General features: G+C 37.2%; 1 pseudogene; it reads right to left on the bottom strand.

The window, feature by feature from the left end:
* Positions 1-1,266: 1,266 nt before the first annotated feature.
* Positions 1,267-11,064, bottom strand: LOC132027036 (tubulin alpha-1B chain-like; annotated as a pseudogene).
* Positions 11,065-17,879: the final 6,815 nt, after the last annotated feature.

Raw genomic sequence — 17,879 nt, 5'->3', positions numbered from 1 at the left:
TAGAGTCAGTAAAGATTCCCTAAATAGGAAATCAAAGGGTAAAACTAAAAGCAAAATGATAATTGAACTTAATCAAAACTAAAAATTCTGCTCTTAAAATGAGCACTAATAAACCCAGAATTCAAGCTAAAGAAAAGAAGAAAATATTGGAATTACACATGTCTGACAAATGGCTTATATCTAGAATTCATGAGGAGCTCAAAAAAAGTAAAAATAAGTCAACACACTAAAAACTGGAAAAATATTTTAAAAGACAATTCACAAAAGAAGATACATGATTTTCCCATAAGCACATGGAAAGATACTTAATATCATTTAGTCATCATGAAAATACATATTTAAAACTACAATGACATACCACTTCACAAAAAAGGCTAAAATTATAACGACCAATAATACCAAGTGTTGGAGGGGATATAGAAGACCTAGAGCTCTCATATACTGCTAGTGCGATTATAGTAGTATAATACAATCATTTGGAAAACAATGTAGCAGAGTCTTCTTGGAAAAATTTTTTTTCAAAGTTAAATGCATACTTCTCATATGACACAGTATTCCACTTTTATATATTTACCCAAGAGAAATGAAAACACATGTCCTGGCTATACAAAGATGGATAACCAAAGGCTCATTTTAGCTCTTCATAATAGCCCGAAACTGTAAACAATAAACAAATGGTGATAGAGTCATACAATGGATTGCCACACAGCAATCAAATGGAACAGACTGCCGATACACACAAAAAATGGATGAATCTCAAAACATTATGCATCATGTGGTAAAAAAGAAGCCAGGGGATAGTGGTGTGCATACTTTACGACTCCATTTTTATGAAACACTAGAAAAGAAATCAGACCAGTAGCTTTCTTGAGCCAGGGATGAAGGGGGAGTGCCAGGAAATAAGCACAAGGCAATTTTTTTGAGATGATAGAGATTTCTACAGTTTGATTGTGGCATCGGTTAGATGGTGTACATATTTGCCCAAACTCAAGCTGTACACTTAAAATGAGTATCATTTTAAGTACAAAATAGGCTTTAATAAGATTAACTTTTAAAAAGATTTTATACACTTTTTAATTTTTTTTTTCTTTCTTAAACCTTTACTTTAAGACATTATGGAAAAATTCTACAAGTACACATGGAAAAATAAGACACGGTCACACTTAAAAGTGAAGACAATTTAACCAGAAAGCTTTAACGCCTGTCAGCTACTGTTGAAGCTAAAGTTGTGAGTTTAACATGCTGTAGTGCTGAATGGAATGGTAATTAGTGTTCCTCTCTTTCTTCCTCATGCTCTTCTTCAACAGAATCCATACCAACCTCTTCATAACCCTTTTGCAAGGCAGCTATATTCTCAAAAGCCTCAGAATACTCTCCTTTCAGGGCATCTGGATGGCTCAGTCAGTTCAATATCCAACTCTTGATTTCAGTTCAGGTCATGATCTCAAGGTTATGAGCTTAGAGTCATGAGGCTGAGCCCCACATTGGGCTCTACACTCAGTGGTGAGTCTGATTAAGCTTCTCTCTCTCCTCCCTCTGAAATAAAACTCTCCTTCCCATGCTCTCCCCCCTGGACCAGTGAATGCATGCTTGGCACACATACATGAGATCAAATTTGTGGCCCAGGTGAGCCCAGGACTTAACAACAGCTGTGGTACTACTCAGCATGCACATAGCTCATTGTAGTTTGGTCAGGTCTCCACCAGGTACCTCAGGGAGAGGCTGGTAATTAACACCAACTTTGAAGTCAGTGGAGTACCAGTCTACAAACGGGACGCTTGGTCTTAATGGTGACAGCATTAACATTAACATCCTCTGGAACGATGTCTCCATGGTGCAAGAGGCAGCAAACCATTATCAATAGAGTTCCATCAGTGAGGAAGTGAACCCAGAAACAGTTCACCCTCCAAAGCTGTGGAAAACCAAGACATCCTAAACACCTGTGAATTGGTGAGCCAGTTTCTGAATTTAGTACAAGATATGGTCAATCTTGCCAGTGGTGTAGTGCCCTTGGACGTAATTGTTGGCAGCATTTTCCTTGCCGGTGATGAGATTCTCAAAGTGGAATAGCTGGAAGTAGGCACCAGTGTAAACTTCATCCATGACCATGGATTTCAGGTCTACAAACACTGCCCTGGGCACATGCTTGCCAGGATCCATCTCACTGAAGTAGGTGTTGAAGGGGTCATCTTTTCCCCCAGTGGTCTTTTGCCTTGGCATGTGACTATTGGGCTGGATGCCATGTTCCAGGCAATTACTGATATATGTTCCAGGCAATTATATGTTCCAGGCAATTATATGATATATTGAATGCCTCCCAGCAGGCATTATTGATATGAACAGCAGTCTGGCCAAGATAGATAGAGAAGCACTTGTGCGTAATAGCTACAGGTTAGCAGGTACAGAGGACAGGAGCAGAGAGCGGGTCCCACTTCCATCCCTGACAAGCTGAGTTGAGGTAAGTAATGCACTGACAGTATAGTTTTTTTTTTTTCTTTTTTAAAAAAGGGTTTATATTACTAAATTTCTGTTATGGGCTGAATTGTGCTCCCCAAAGTTTATATGTTCAAGTCCTTGGGGATAGGTTCATTAAAGTGATAAATTGCTGATGTTATTAAGATGGACCCTAGTCCAAAAGACTGGTGTCCTCAAGAAGAGGAAATTAGGAGACAACACCCATAGGGAAAGCCATGTGAAAACGCAGGGAGAAGACAGCAATTTATAGGACAAGGAAGGAAGTCTCAGAATGAAATCAGCCCTGTTGACACCTCAATTTTGGATTTCTTCCCTCCAGAATGGTAGGAAAATAAATTTCTCTCATTGAAGCCACTCAATCTGTGGTGCTTTATTATGGTAGCCCTAGTAAGCTAATACAGTCCGACAGAGCTACTGAGATAATTAAATGAGATTATGATGCACTGGGATTCAAGATATAATAACCCTTCCCCTCCTTGATTTTTCTAGTGACAGCCAGGGTTAGAACTACTTGTATTTGTATTCAAAGTTAATTGGCAAGACTGAGATCCCTTTCCAACACCTGGGAGAATTTCTAAACCCTTCTAGTCTACCACTAGACTAGAACTTCCTCTGTTTCCAAGTGTCATGATTCTAGGATTACCTATCAAAATAAAGGAGCTCTTACCAATGTTAACATTTATCTGGTAAGCTGTTAAAATATTGAAATGTTTCAGTATCATTGATAAATAGCTGCTATCCTAAGCTTACTCCCTCCCGAGAGCCCCCACAGCAGCCCGCCTTGTCCCTCCCCGGGAACCTTAGATCTCTCTCGGATCCAGCTCCTGAATGGATAATGTCTGGCAAAAGTGAGGCCATCTGTTCTTATAAGTCAATGCCCCATGTCACACCTGTGGTTAGATATTTTGATGATCAGGGCGCCTGCTCAGTGGGTTAAGCCTCTGCCTTCGGCTCAGGTCATGATCTCAGGGTCCTGGGATCGAGCCCTGCATCAGGCTCTCTGCTCAGGGGGAGCCTGCTTCCCCCTCTCTCTGCCTGCCTCTGCCTACCTGTGATCTATCTCTCTCTCTGTCAAATAAATAGATAAAAACTTAAAAAAAAAGATATTTTGATGATCACTCATTTTAAGGGATGTGTTTTATAATGAGTAAAAAGGCAATAAGGGTAACTAATTTGAAAAAAATTTTAATACAGATTTGTTTGATTTCTGGGACACCTTTGTTTTGTTGGCCTGATGTAGGCTTGGACCACATCAATTTAAGCAGACTCAAACAAGATCATGTTTGCAATGTTTTAAGGTACAACACCTTACTTGTACATTCAAATTTAGGGTCAAGCCTTCATTAACCTCCTCTAGGATCGAAAGTTTGTGATATCCATGCACTTCCTTGCTCACAAATATAAACCAAGCCTGGATGTGTGCATGTGCATATGTGTCTGTGTGTGTGTGTGTGTGTGTGTGTGTGAGAGAGAGAGAGAGAGAGAGAGGACAGAGAGAGAGAGCACGTGCACATGCGCTCTGAAAAGGGAGGAGATTTGGGGCGTGTTGGCAATATATTGGCAGAGTAAGGGCTATCTTTTGCCAGCACTGCACTGCAATATAATAATGCTGCATTTAAATTTTAACTGTAAGCACTATGCAGGATTTAGGGCATTTTGCTTAGAACTTAAACTAAAGCAAATGAAAGCATCTAAAATAAAAACTGGCAGCCAGGACACTGCTGCTCCCACTGCAGTTCCATTTAGTTATCTCAAAGAGCTTAGATGATCTGATAGAACAGAGGAAGCCCAGATGAGCTTTTCCCTGGCGTTGCAGTAAAGCCCACTTACTTGCCGAGTGCTGTACCACTGTTTGTCATGTGTGTGCCACAAGAAGCAGTTTTTAATTCATGCCTCTATTACCTAAGACTAAAGGTTCAGTCAAGTATCAGATGAAACTCTGGCATCTGAGAATATGTGCTCAGTCTCAGCTCCATCCTCTTATTGGGATCTGGCCCACTCCCTAGAACTGGTGTGAATTTTTATTTCAAAAGAAGAACAGTTCTGATAGCTGTGCTTCCCACTCAGAGGAGGTTCGGAGTGTGAAGTATGGATCTGAAGTCTAACTGTCTGGATAGAGAAGTGTGGGAAGATTTCAAAGGTTGAATCTTTAAGAAATGTATGTAGGAAGGGAACAGAAATTGAAATCTGCTATTAATAGCAAATGTTAATAGTTATTATCATTATTATGATCAATAAAGTTTTATTACCACCTACTAGTCCAAAATATTATTTTAGGCACAGGAGTTATGAAAAGACATCCTAGGTGATAATTCCCTCTGAGAATGTATTGCTGGTACAAGAGAAGACAGATAGCTTAAAGAGGAGGGCATTACTTGACCTATAGCTACTATGGGCAGGTGAGAAGAAGTGAGGACCTGAGCAAAACATTTACTGTTATGTGACACTGCTTTGTTCTCCAAGTGGCGTACAGTGGGGTGCAGGGCAAGGAGCTAATGAACGATGAGCTCCAAGTTAGACAGGAGCTCAAGTCTAGCTTCCAAGATTTAGCCTCTCAATGCTAAAAAGGTGATATTAAGGTTTTGAGAGGACTTCGTAAAATAATGCATGCAAATCATTTAACACAATGCCTACCCCATAAACCAAGCATGAACAACAATCACTTCAAAACATCAACAATAACAACAAAAATTAAATGTAGCAGAGAGTTAATACAGACAAGTGAGTAGTTATACAAGGTTGGAGCATAAATATAAGCTGTACCCCGGAAATTTTTGCCTCTTTTTCTATAAGTATTGAGGAAACTCTAAAAGTATTTCAGCCAAATAGTATGGGGAAGAAACAGTTAAGGGAAGATAAAACCAGAGATTTCTTTTTTTAATTTTGCTTTTTGACTTTTTTTTTAAATGCAGGAAGGGAAAACACACAATCAAGATTATTCCCAAAAGAATATATGTGATTTTATGTTGAGAATAGCAAACTTCAAGAGAAACAATTTAATGACACAGAATTATATTTCCTACTCTTAGTGTCTTGGTCTATTTTAGAGGGTAGTTTTGGCCAAAGATTGATAGGATTCTTTTCCTTGCTGAGCCCAATTAAGAATGAAGTATTTTACCAAAGCAATAAAATATTCACACTCATAATATACAAACATTAGTCTAAATATTTCCCAAAAAATCCCTTTACTTGCTACTCAACTTAATTAGTAATCAACTATCACCCACACTGGGTTCTCAAACTCCCCCTCACCTGTGTTTCTTTCCTTAATTATTTCAAAGTCCTGAGATTTTTGATAACTCCCTCCACTCTCTCCCTATCTTAAAAAGGTTAGATTTTTTAAAACTAATTAATTCAGGGTCAAGGTCTACAGACCACTGAATATGTCCTTAGAAGTAATCTGCCTGCTTCTTTTATCCCAAGGTGATGGACAACAATAATAACCAATTATAATCTGTACTTTCCTATTATGGACATAGGGAGGCAGGTCTCCACTATTCTCTAGAAGACATTGCAAAATTTCACACAGGCAAAAATTCCCATGAAAGTTCAAGCTCCAATGACTTAAGTAGATCCTGTACTGAATCATCACCTGATACATAAGCTGCCTTTTGGACTAGAAGAGCACACTGCTTTCTCTTTCCAAGAATGACTTTTCAGTCCACAAGGAGGAAGCCTCCACAAAATGGCGCAAAGACCCTTTGAGTTAAAGCAAACCTTACTCCTGGATTCTGCTGTGAATACACTTTATCTAATCATAATAATGTAAGATATGTTCACAGGTTCTCAATTTTGGAATTATTCAGTAAACAGAATTTAAGATTGAACCCAAACTTAGAAGATCCAAAATAACAGCAGAGTTGAAAGAAGTTATGGGATGAGAAAAAAGTTGAAAGAAGTTGTGGGAGGAGAGGTGAGAGATCCAGTAGGGACACTAATGCCTGTATTTCACACAAGGAGAAAGAAACACTCTTGAAGCTAATGGAAAAAAAGAATAGGCTTAATTATATTATTTAAGGTTAAAAGAAAACAATAAAAGCACTGAAGAGCAATATAGGTTATTTAACTTGGGAGGTAGTGTTTTTTAGTTAACTTCTCTCTCTCTCTTTTTTTTAATTGTAAATAATAAACCTATGTTTTTTTCTGTAGGTAGTGGCTAATTGACCCCATGCTATGAGTAAAAGAGACTTAACTGGTTGGGGTACCAGTTAACGTCTCTTTTACTCATAGCACGGGGTCAATTAGCCACTACCTACAGAAAAGAAACATAGGTTTATTATTTGCAATTATAGTGATGAACCCCATAACAGCTGAAAACAGAAATAGTTAAGATCATTATCTCTAGCTGGAATCTGGGACAGAGAGTAAATGTAAATCTGACTTTGGGCTGTGTACTTTATCAAATAAATACTACATATATATTTTTCTCCTTCAAAGAGCACAATAAAACAAGTATACATATAGTTTTATTGTCCATATATTAAAAGGCAACAAAACCACACCTTATATATGTAATAATAATTTACAAAAAATTTTACTGAAATTTGATTCCATTTGCCACAACAACTTCATGTGTAAGTTGGGCTCCTATTATTAATTTTCCCCTTCTTAAAGATATGAAAACACATTGTTGGCTCCCAGCAAGATAATTTATTACTAGAGAACATGCAAACTGTTTGTAACTGGCCAAGAAAGTTTTGGCTTTACCCCAGGACTTCTGATGTTAATTCAAAGCCATGTCCATCAGGGAAGCTGACATTTTTTGCTTTCCCTAGACTTGAAAAATTATGGCTTGCCAGGCTTGCCTAGAATTACCAAAAATTGTCATTATGTTAACAAGAAGTCAATCAGTCACCCAAAAGTTAAGAGCAAGTTATTGTTTTCAACATCTTAGCTTCATGAGAAAATTAAAAAAAAAAAAAAAAGAATTTAATAGGTATATATTTGAAGACACATGATCAGAATATTTTAGGCTAATGGAATTATTAAAGCTTACATATTCACTGCCTAAGCAAATTATGTCACTAGACCGCAATCCTATGACAATTTTTTTAAAGTCTAAGCAATGTTATTCAATAGAAATATGTGAGCCATGTATGTAATTTTAAATTTTCCTGGTAGTCACATCAAAAACTAGAAGGAAGCAGACAAAATTAATTGTTTTAACATATACACAAAATACATATTTTTTATAAACTACAAAAGAAATACATTCTTTTTTTTTTTCAAATGAAGTCTTTGAAATTTGGTATGCATTTTACACTTATAACCTATCTCAGTTCAAATTCACCATATTTCCAATGCTTGAGATTCACATGCTCAAACGAGGGAGATTTCCTGAACTAAACATAGCCACTGTGTTTAATGGCTACCAACTAGGCCCAAATACTGTAGGGACCTCAGACCTGGGATTTAGTAACTCCAATACCCAGAGGAGAAAGAAGATAGAACAATACCTTAAAATATCAAGAGTTGAGAGCCAGTCCTTAATGATGAGATCAAATGTTTGTCAAACTATCCAAATGTTTGTCACCTATATCATTTTTTTAATTTTATTTTTTCAGTGTTCCGAGACTCCTTGTTTATACACCACACACCGTGCTCCATGCAATACGTGCCCTCCTTAATACCCACCACCAAGCTCACCTATCCCCCCATCCCCCTCCACTCCAAAACCCCTCAGTTTTTTCTCAGGGTCAGAGTCTCTCATGGTTCATCTCCCCCTCCTATCTCCCCCAATTCACTTTTCCTTTCCTTCTCCTAATGCCCTCCATGTTATTCCTTATCCTCCACAAGTTAGTGAAGCCATATGATATTTGAATCTCTCTGCTTGACTTATTTCATTCAGCATAATCTCCTCCAGTCCCATCCATGTTGATACAAAACTTGAGTGTTCATCCTTTCTGATGGAGGCATAATACTCCATTGAATATATGGACCATATCTTCTTTATCCATTTGTCCGTTGAAGGGCATCTTGGCTCTTTCCACAATTTGGTGATTGTGGCCATTGCTGCTATGAATATTGGGATACAGATGGCCCTTTTTTTCCCTACATCTATATCTTTGGGGTAAATACTCAGTAGTGCAATTGCAGGGTCATAGGGAAGCTCTATTTTTAATTTCTTAAGGAATCTCCACACTGTTTTCCAAAGTAGCCACACTAAATTGCATTCCTACCAACAGTGTAAGAAGGTTCCCCTTTCTCCACATCCTCTCCAACACTTGTTGTTTACTGTCTTGTTCATTTTGGTCATTCTAATAGGTATACGGTGGTATCTCAATGTGGTTTTGAATTGAATCTCCCTGATGGCTAATGATGATGAACATTTTTTCATATGTCTGTTTGCCATTTGTATGCCTTCTTTGGAGAAGTGTCTGTTCATGCCTTTGGCTGATTTTTGATGTGATTATCTGTTTTGTTTGTATTGAGTTTGAGGAGTTATTTATAGATCTTGGATATCAACCATTGTGTTTGCTGGAATTCCTAACAACAGCAATCAGAAAATAAAAAAGGTAAATAAATAAAAGGTATTCAAATCAGCAAAGAAGAAATCAAACTCTCTCTTTGCAGATGACATGACACTTTACATGGAAAACCCAAAAAACCCAACCCCCAAACTACTGGAACTCATACAGCAATTCAGTAATGTGGTAGGATACAAAATCAATGCACAGAAATCAGTTGCTTTCTTATATACTAATAATGAAAATATAGAAAGGGAAATTAGAGAATTGATTCCATTTACTATAACACCAAGAACCATAGATACCTGGGAATAAACCTAACCAAAGAGGTAAAAAGGATCTGTACTCGAGGAACTACAGAACACTCATGAAAGAAACTGAAGAAGACACAAAAAGATGGAAGAGCATTCCATGCTCATGGATCGGAATAATAAACATTGTTAAAATGTCTATACTGCCTAGAGCAATCTATACTTTCAATGCCATCCCGATCAAAATTCCACCAGCATTTTTCAACATGCTGGAACAAACAATCCTAAAGTTTGTATGGAATCAGAAAAGACTCCAAATTGCTAAGGAAATGTTGAAAAAGAAAAACAAAACTGGGGTCATCGTGTTGCCTGATTTCAAGCTTTACTACAAAGCTGTGATCACCAAGACAGCTTGGTACTGGCACAAAAATAGACACATAGACCAGTGCAACAGAGTAGAGAGCCCATATATGGACTCTCTCTACTCTATGATCAAATAATCTTCAACAAAGCAGGAAAAAATATGCAGTGGAAAAAAGACAGTCTGAAGATAAATGGTGCTGGGAAAATTGGACAGCTATGTATAGAAGAATGAAATTTGACCATTCTCTTACACCATAGACAAAGATAAACCCGAAATGGATAAAAGACCTCAACCTGAGGCAGGAATCTATCAAAATCATAGAGGAGAACATAGGCAGTAACCTCTTCAACATCAGCCACAGCAACTTCTTTCAAGCCATGTCTACAAAGGCAAAGGAAACAAAAGCAAAAATGAACTTTTGGGACTCCATCAAGATAAAAAACTTCGCACAGCAAAGGAAACAGTCAACAAAACAAAGAGGCAACCCATGGAATGGGAGAAGATATTTGCAAATGACAGTATAGACAAAGGGCTGATATTCAAGATCTATAAAGAACTCCTCAAACTCTACACTGTATCATCTTTATCAATAAAAACTATCTTAAATTTTCCATCAGTTTCCCTGCTAGACATTCCCACTCTAATTTTCTTCTTGCAAAAGATTACCACCAGGTTTTTAAATTTAATATGCTACACATAAACTCAGCAGCTATTTGTGCTTGGTATCCATAGTGAGGTTATTATTAGGAATACAGTTAAGGGTGCAGTAGGACAATTTTACCAACCACTTATCAGGTTGCAAATTCATAAAGAGGAACCACCTATAACTCAAATAGGGTCATCACTCCCTTGATCATACGCTATTAATATTTCCTTGAGGCTATTTCCTAATAAAACTGCTCAAAGAACAGGAATAAGCTTATTAAGAGGAAAAAAAGTTAATTGGTAATGATGTGAAAATCAAGCTTGGGTTTTAAAGTCCCCAATCTACAGCATATATTTAAGTAGTTACCAGATGACTGGGTGCTGTCTGCTAGAGTAATCATTCTTTTTTAAATTAATAAGTTTTACTCTTATAACAAGGAGGTGCTTTAAAGATAACTATACATATTAGCTGAACATTAGCCATAACAAAATATATACATGCTCACAAAGCTCCATGCCAACTACACTAAAACTGAAATAATTGTATTTGTAAATACAATTTAATTGGAAAATATTAAGTAGTCTCATCAAACAGATCCGTTTATTCAATGCTTTGGCACACATTTGCATATGAATTTATTTTAGTAGGCTCATCATAATATAGTTCTGTTAAAGCACCTTTACTGTTATGAAATAATCATCACCTGATCTTACAAATTTGCAAATCAAAACTGCCCCTTCTAAGTCAAATGCCACAAAATTCTCTCGTTATGACACATTACCTGGGATAGCTGCAGTAATTCTAATGCTGATATGAAATACCGTCTTCCCAGAGGACGATGCTGGCCGAGCTCCTACCCATTCGTCCACTCACTCATTTATGTATTATGTGTTTCATTTTCTTTGTTTGTATCTGCATCGAATCTGTGACTTTTTGTCCAGGTAGATGTACAATTAGGCAACCAAAAAGTCATTATGAATTATATTTTTCAGATCTCCTTTCTTCTACTTGTATTTCTCAACACTTGAAGGAGATTTCCTCACCACAGCAACAAATTCTGAAAACTCTCTTTTCTGTTCCATCCTTTTTATTCATAAAATACACTTACCTTTCTCAAATCTTCTCTAAAGGTTCTCTGAGGAATTCTTCTGCATGTCCTATCTGAAGACTTCCCTTCAAACTCTCCTTCTCATCTTAATTCCCTATTACAAAAATCCCAGAGAACCAGGTAAAAACCTGCAAAGAAGCCAAGCAAAGAGAAATAAATGAGATGACAAGGCCTCTAATCTTTTTGAATTTGTGCCATTGAAGTTTGTTTCTGCTGATGATCTGATATTATTTCCTTTATAGGACAACATGAAACCAACATATCTTCCATTTTGCCAAAGTTATCAGGACACTCAGAATGAAATCTACATTAATCCATTAATTTGATGTCTAGTAACAAAAAGATTTACCTTGCTATTTTTGTTTCTTTTTAAATTGTGTTTACATGTTTAAAGCAAACTTAAATACTTCTTAGATTAAAAAAAAAATCAGCTCCAATTTCCCCTACCCTCTTATTCTCCCCCACATCTCTACCCCAACAAAGCTAGGGCATCTTTCCATGGTGGCTCCTAGCAATTGTTAAAATGCAGTGAGTGCATGTCTTTCTTGAAAGAAGTCCAGATATTAAATAACATTAAGGAATGATTCTGAGCATTATCATGTCCTTGGTCCCTTTCACTATGTTCAGTGGCAAATAACTACTACCCGGGATAATGACGAATCCTTATCATCATTGAAAGATCTATCTCAGCACCATAAATAGTCCCTCTGGGTTGTTCAAGTAATTTGCATAACTAAAAGATATAGCAAAATAGTGTGATTGTTTTTTATCTCCATACACAGGATATTTGAACACTTATCAAAAAAAAAAATCTCAAGAACATTCTTGAGCATACTATATTTCTTGATTTAAATATAAAAGTTATTTTTAAATTACCTGTGTGTTTGTGTGTGTGTGTGATAACAACATTTAAATTATCGTAGGTCTGGGGCACCTGGGTGGCTCAGTGAGTTAAAGCCTCTGCCTTTGGCTCAGGTCATGATCCCAGGGTCCTGGGATCGAGCCCCACATCGGGCTCTCTGCTCAGCGGGGAGCATGCTTCCTCCTCTTTCTCTGCCTACTTGTGATCTCTGTCTGTCAAATAAATAAAATCTTAAAAAAATTTTAAAAAAATAAATTGTCATAGGTCATAGCAATGGATGCCACTGCTCGATGACAGTATGAAGAAATAAAGGTGTAGAAAACCTAGATTATGCCAAAGGGCCCATGCAGGGGAGGCAAGAAATAAAACCAACATTGGTGGGGTGGAATTCAATTTTGAGGAAAAGTGAATTGGGGTAAATCAGAGGGGTAAAGAGTGAATTGGGGTAAACCATGAAAGACTGTGGACTCTGGGAAACAAACTGAGGGTTTCAGAGGGCGGGGGGGTGAGAGTTTAGGTGGCCCTGGTGGTGGGTATTAAGGAGGGCATGAATTGCATGGGTGTAGTGCATAAATAAGGAATCTTGGAACACTGAAAAAAATTTTTTTAAATAAAAAATTTTTTAAAAATAAAAAATATTTAAAAATAAAAAATTAAAATTAATAAACAAATAAAGTGGAAAATTTGGTACAGTCAATGATGGGGTTTATATAAGTTTCTAGAGATAAGGACTGCATTTTGAATAAAAGTGAATCTCCATTCTTTATGATTTTAATATCCTAATCCTCACATCCTGCTTGTCTCGACTTACTCTTCTTCTACACCCTTTACTTAATAGTTTTCCAATTATATTTACTAGTTAAGGTTATATGTTCCCTCAATATATCCCTCTTCTGACATCAGCTCAGAGTCCTTGAAAATCTGTGGTGATGTTTCCCTAGCAATTTCCCTGGTGGTTCATTTTGTTCTATTCTCCAAGTATTCTTAGTTCATGATTTAATTTTATCTGTACTTTTCCTCTCTTGGAGTTGAGCCAGTGTTTTAAGCCATGACTCCAAGAGATACCAAACAAATGCTGGCTGAGTGAAGCAGGAGCAACACGGCTCAAACTCTAGGTTATGTGTGCTTCTGATCACACACACACACACACACACACACACACACAAACACTTCTCTTTCCATAAGTACACAATAATTCCCTCAGCATGCTCTTCTAACATGTCCAAGGCTATTTTAAATCCATTTTCTTGAAGGACGTTTTGTCCAATTATATAACTCTTACCCACATGCCCTTCTCACAGCCCCACATTCACATAGCTAACTCTGTCATTATCACTCTGGTTTATGGTCCACCACCCTTCTGAATCTGGTATCATCCATGCATTCCAGGGAAAACTATCCTCAGTGACCCATAGATAACTGCATTTTCAAGACCTTCCCAGGTAGCCTTCACCCTCTTTTTTCAATCACATTTAACTACATATAGTTTCCTGACTATTGTAGACCCTGGATATTACTACCTTCCCCAGAAATGCTCTTCCTCTTAGATCTTCATCCTTCAGAACTCTTAGCCTTATGATCTTCTCTAAAGACCCCATAACATAACTCAAGTATCATTCCTTCTATAACTCATCGCACATTTTACATTACTTTATTATAACTCACTGTGTGTTGTAATTATGCATGTACATTTTACATTTTACATTACCTTATTATATCTCACTGCATGTTGTAATTACTCTTAATATAAAAATGTATTTGTATATTGAACCTATGCTCTTCATATTTATATAGCTGCCCACAAATCCCTACCTGAAAAGAATTCTATCATGCCATAGTGATAACCTAAGTAGACAAGTAATAAATGTTTGTGAAAAAAAAGATTGATCTTAATGCAATTTCTTACATATCAAAATTTCCAAATCAAGTTATTAGCTTCTGTTATTTTTTTAAAGATTGTATTTATTTATTTATTTGAGAAAGGGAGAGAATGAGAGAGCACAAGTGGGGAGGAGAGTAGAGAGAGAGGTAGAAACAGACTTTCTGCTGAGCAGGGAATCTGAAGTGGGGCTCAATCCCAGGATCCTGAGAATGTTACCTGAGCTGAACATAGATGCTTAACCAGCTGAGCCACCCAGGCTCCCCTATTAGCTTCTGTTATATACCAACACTACTAAGTAGGAAGAAAATAAAATTAGCACTAGAATTTAATGAAACCAACCATAATAGTGAAGTCTCATTTAAAAATTTATTCTAATTGTCCTAATAACACAGTCATATAACAATGGTGACATTCACCCATTTATGAAGTGAATTGTTTATTGAACACCTAGGGTATTCCAGACACTGTGAATATGTCAGAAGCAAAATGAAAAACCCAACTGCCACTTAGAAATCAAAGAAAAAGATGAAAACTCATACAATTAGCTAAAGCTAGAGTTAAAATGATGAAATGGGACTGGTAAATAAAACTATTATCCCACATGTATTTTGCTTCTGAAAAGAAGCAGATATGTTCTGCAAAATTTAAATAACAGAAAGGAAAAAATCTTTTGATTTCCTCACTCTTTGTCCCACTCCAAAGGAGGATATGAACCAACCAACATATTGAGCATGAAACCTGCTGCTGTGTGGATTCTATTTTTTTGAGGCAAACAAGACATGACAAACAAATTGTCATGCTTCTCCTTCCCCAAGACACCATACTGCTCTTTCTATATCTATCTAGAGGATGCAACACTCAGAAAATAACTGGCCAGAAAGTAGGAACAGGTCTTAAGCACAGGCATGGAAAGAGCCAGAGGAGTAGAATATTCTGAGTACTACTCTTTTTCATCCAGTTCACCAATTTAATTCATTATAAAAGGAAGTTGGGTGGGGAAGTTCAAGAAGGGATATCAGGTGTTGAACTTCAGCAGGGTTGCATTAGGCAAAAGGCTTTCAAACTCTAGAAATAGAAATAAAGACTATGTGCAATAATTTGCTCTTCTCTTGTCATGCATCTAAGATGGAACCAACAGAACAAATACTCAAGTCAAAGGTAATCAATATACTGTATTTGTTTATAAACACTAGATATAGATCTATTCCTTCAAGGAGGAGACAACAACAAGCAAGTTAAAGACAACCTATGCAGTTCAGGAGAACAGAGTGTAATGATGAAGACTCAGAAGAAGAATATAAGTCTGAAAGTGATCCACCACAGGAATCAGGATAATCTTGGAAAGAATGTAATCTCTATATCATGGAGAAACCCACATGACCCCACAGGTTAAGAGGAGAGGATGGCAGCATGTGAAAGCAAGTGATTTGAAGATTCCAAGGGAACCAAATATAATAGAAGGATTTAATTTTTCTTTGGAGGCAATAAAGAGTAGGGAGAAAAAAGAGGAAGAAGACAAAATATGAAAAAAGGTCTATAATGAATACAGAAGATGTATTATTTTAATTAGAAAAGAAAAACCCATACAATTAAAGAGACTAATAAATTTTAAAATCTTGATAAAATGAGTGACTTTATAGAGAAATATAAGTAGCTCAGACTTACTCAAGAAGAAATAAAAACCTGAAACTGCCAAGAATATCGTTTTCTCTTCTTGTGTATACTGTCCTCTAGCATAACCAGCCAGGGGCTAAAACAGGTGTGAATTTCCTTTCCTTTCACTGGAAGGAAAGAAGCCCTCATCCTACTACCTCACCCAGCAGACCAGAGTTCTCTAATGGTATTCCACACCAAGCTATGCTTAACTACCCACCATGCATCATAGACTTGCTCTTGGCTCATCTCTTCCTTGAGTGCCCAGGGAAGAAGAGTGTTGTGGTTTGAGAGAGAATTTAGCTTCTCCTGAGCCTCCCTAAACAATACTAATAGCCCAATCTTGCTGTAAGTTGTTAAGGCCATTCCTGTGCACTCTTTCTCCTTCATTTGTAATTATTTTTCTGAATCCCCTCTTCTCTCATCAAGATGTATTAGTTTGCTAGAGCTGCCATAACAAGGTGCCATAAACAGGGAGTCTTACAAAATAGAAATTTCTTTCCTGGTTCTGAAGGTTGGAAGTCCAAGATCAAGGTGCTGGCAGGGTTGGCTTCCTCTGAGTGCTTGCTCCTTGACTTGCAGATGGCCACTTTCTTGCCACATTTTTTGAGTCTCTTTCTGTATATCCCAATCTTTTGCTATAAAGAAATCAGATTGGATGAGGTCTACTTAATAACCTCATTTAACCATATTTACCTCCTTAAAGACCCCATATCCAAATACAGTTATATTTTGAGGTACTAGGGATTAGGGCTTCAACACGTGAATTTTGAGAGGACACGATTAAGTCCAATGTACCACAGAAGATCATAGCAAGTTTAGGTTCCCCAGCTGCTTAGCCATGACCTTACTCTGCAGTGTCTACTCCATTTACTCTGCTCTGTCTTTGTCTACATGTGACTAAGAAAACATTGCCTCTTACCTCTATGGATATCAAATTTCCTCTTTCACCAAATAAAAATTTGTCTAGATAAAATTTGTGGTGTCCTAAAACCTTAACAGAATCAAGACCCTAAGTCATTGTGTATAAATTCAATCAGATGTTACAGTGAGGGGGTAAGATGCTGAAGAAAAAAGTGTGAAAGCTCAAAACAAAGAAGGCAGGGGCCATCATGACACAAGCCCCTTGTCTTCCAGGTTACAAAGGCTGCAGGTTGATACTCATAAAGGCAGCTTGAGGGAGCTGTGCCCAGCCCTTGCAGCTTTGCTCTGGCAGGTTGAGGGAATTTCCTCTGAGTCTTTCTTTTTTAGCAAATCACCTGTGCCATCTCCCAAGTTCCCCTCACATGTGAAAGTGCTCTGTGTTGCAAGAACTCTTGTCTTAATTTACCAATTTGAAAAGTCTGCTGTCCAGTTGATGCATTAAAAGTCCAACCCTTAAGGAAGGTTCTATTATGTTTATACATCGGTCTATTTTGAAGCCACTGTCTTTTCGGTCAACCTATTATTTTTAAATTGTCTAGTGCCCGAACAAGATACCTCTGTATAAAAAGCAATGCCCTTAAAATATAGATGAAATTATTTTTTCAGCCAAGCAAATTAATCTTTGAATAATATGAGTGTTCTAAGAAATTTTAAATATCATATGCATTAACCTCCGTACCAACCATTTACATTTGACTGTCATTCAGTGTTAGTCTGATTGATGTGCTTACGTAGATTTCGCCTCCACAGAAGACAACACAACAGTAGCAAAAACAACCATAATAAGGTGGATGGTTAATTTTATTTAACAACTTGACTGGGCCATGGACTATCTACCTATTTGGTTAAACATTGTCATAGTCCATTCAGGTTGCTAGAACAAAAATGCCATAAAGTGAGTGGCTTACAAACAACAGAAATTTACTTCCCACTCTTCCAAAGGCTGTTAGTCTAAGATCAAGGCACCAATAGATTCTGTCTCAGTTTTAGACCTTTGGTTGAATCATGTCCTCGGAATCAAACTCTGAGACTTAACTTTCTCATCTGTAGAATGGCAACTACAGACGATATGTCTGTTGAGGACCTGCTTCCTATATGGTTGGCTGTCTTTTTTCTGTAAGCTCTTTTCTCTTTTTGCTCTCTTTTCTCTTTGGGGTCTCTTTTATAAGGGCACTAATCCCATCAAAAGGATTCCATCCTCTGGAACTAGAGCGTATCATGCTTAGTGAAATAAGTCAAGCAGAGAA

This window comes from Mustela nigripes, chromosome 1, assembly GCF_022355385.1.
Source record: "Mustela nigripes isolate SB6536 chromosome 1, MUSNIG.SB6536, whole genome shotgun sequence".
Classification (NCBI taxonomy): Eukaryota; Metazoa; Chordata; class Mammalia; order Carnivora; family Mustelidae; genus Mustela; species Mustela nigripes.
The sequence above is the reverse complement of the archived record's forward strand: the minus strand, read 5'-3'. Positions and strand labels throughout refer to the sequence as shown.